This window comes from Gasterosteus aculeatus, chromosome 16, assembly GCF_964276395.1.
Source record: "Gasterosteus aculeatus chromosome 16, fGasAcu3.hap1.1, whole genome shotgun sequence".
Taxonomy (NCBI): Eukaryota; Metazoa; Chordata; class Actinopteri; order Perciformes; family Gasterosteidae; genus Gasterosteus; species Gasterosteus aculeatus.
In genome coordinates this window covers 14,463,584-14,466,164 of record NC_135704.1, presented here as the reverse complement: position 1 = coordinate 14,466,164, position 2,581 = coordinate 14,463,584, and positions in this window count along the sequence as shown.

Below are 2,581 nucleotides of genomic sequence, written 5' to 3'. Positions count from 1 at the left end.
CCCTTTCACCGTGCTCTCACTTCACACATGTAGTACTTATGTCTTCCTGTCACCTGATCCCAGATGCTCTATTTATGCACCAACCACAGGTGCTGCCACCTAGTGGTTGGGAGTTAGATTTTACATATCATTACAACCGGGACCCCCAAAAAACCCTCACTCCAAACACTAGCTTGCCCATGAAACCCCCGGCATCCCCTGCGGTTAGACATTTGTGGGGAGCTCCACTGGGTGCCCTGTCGTCAGAGGTTCCCTGTTGGTGACATAAAACCTTCACAGTAAAGGGGCGTGAAGTTACACCAGTGCGTTCAGTCATGACCAAGGTGGTACTAAATACTCTTTTTCCTCCTACATTAGCTGGCGAAGGACTGTAGCATATTGAAAATCATGCTCAAAAAATGGAAGGTGTCCACACATTAGATATATGGCTTCCAAAACATTTTTGATGAAACACTATTCCATGTGTTCTGCATGTTGCTCCATCGGAATGATTGATATTTACTGCGACTAAGTGCCTTCTTTTTTAACGGTAGCCTCTTCAAAAAGGTTAAAACTTAATTGTAATGTTGATTTCAAGGCAGCAATCCGCCAGAGCAGAGGTCATTGAGACTGAAATATTGCAGATCGTCTTTGATGTTGAAGTACTTTATTTTCAAAACAGAGAGTGTATCTTAGCTGAGATGCTTAAGTGAAAACCATGCGACCGGTTGTTGCCTAGGCAAAAAGTTAGACAACTGATTTGTATACGTTCAATTTAACATTAAAGCTGTGGTTTACTTCACACTTGTCTCAGATCTGCACTCTACTGGGAGCACTTAGTTGTGTGTATCAATAGATCAAGGAATCCACGTCCTTATGTGGGTTGATTCTGTTACAAAGTGATAGTGTCTATTTTTTAATTTAATTTGATGTAGAATCATAATGGTGTGGATATATGACACTCTAGTGCTCTTTACATTTAGCAGAACTTTTGTCCATAAAACTCCTTGTCTACAAAAATTGCGTAACGTGCATGGGACATAACATAAAAATGTTTGGTCATACATGTGATCCGTACACAAAAGAGTTAAAGATGATCTTCAACAATGACAAAACCACTAAAAATTAAAAAAAATTGTTTGTCATTATACATTAAGGGTTGTCTTAATCAGGCATGTAGAGCGGACATTCTGAAGACAACTTGATGTATCCTAAAGCAAAACATCACATTTATTGACGTTAACACATCAACTTAATGGAGGTAATTTCTTTCGGGAAAAAAAACTTCTTTGTCAATTTAAATCACAGGATTCATCACTGGAGGAATGAGGAGGAATTCAATATTGATGAAGTTCTGAAGGCTCTGAGGTAAATCTGTGGAGCCAAATCGCAAAGAACTACAACAATGAACGTGACTAAAGAGATTAAATGAGGCACACACGTCTGCATAAACCTTCCCCTTTCATCTTTGGACTTCACACATGTTCTCATAAGATGCAAAGAGTGTTACTCTGTAATCATTTGTCTCGTTTAGCCCTGATAGAATGAAGAATCTTACCACAGAAACATTATCCATAATTAGATAACCGTTCATACCTCTCTCCTCAAATTCTACGTTCTTGTGGTCACAGTATGAATGAAAAATCTTAGCAAAGAAACATTATCCATAATAAGATAAGTACTTGTCATACCTTTCTCCTCAAATTCTACGTTCTCAATATCACTGCATAAATGACCACAGAAAGACGTGGGTCGTCGTGGCGCAGGGGTTAGAGAAGGTGTGCTGGGAAGCACAAGGTTGGTGGTTTGTGTCCAGGCTGCCCCATGTTCCATGTCCAAGTGTCCCTGAGCAAGACACCTAACCCCTAATTGCTCCCCAGGCAAAAATGTGAAAAAGCCATGGGTTTAAAGTGTAATGTAAGTCGCTTTGGATAAAAGCGTCTGCTAAATGACCTGTAATGTAATGTAAAAATGTAATGTGCTAAAGCTCCCATCAAAGCCTGTTGTCCCTCTACACCTTCTTTTATAACGCCTTTGGCAACAACAAATCCAACTGGGAAATTAGACTCTAACCTAGAAAGTTAAAGTTGACGTAATCAAAACAAGAACCCTTTGTCTGTGTTTCTTACATATATACACATACATACATACATACATATATATATATATTGTGGCGGCGTGGAAGGAACAGACTACACAACAGCTCAAGTGAAGTCCCCGGAGGGCAAGGTTTATTTACAACCGTAGAGTTAATTAGGAGAGGTCCAGCTTGCGAGGTTTTGCGGGCCCTGGTGCTCGTGGTGAATCCGCTTGTGGGGGAGTCGGTGCAGTGCTAAGAGGAACTTGGGGTAGAAACACGTGGTCCCATAAAGACCATTCATGCAAAAACTACACAATAAATGTACATGGGTTCATGTAAGTTTTGATCCAAGATAATTATCATAATAATAGACGTATTAAGAATCAAAATGATACAGTAATACAGTAAAGTGAATGTAAAGAGTGTTACCCTGTAATCATTTGTCTCATTTATCCCTGATAGAATAAAAAATCTTACCACAGAAACATTATCCATAATAAGATAACCGTTCATACCTCTGTC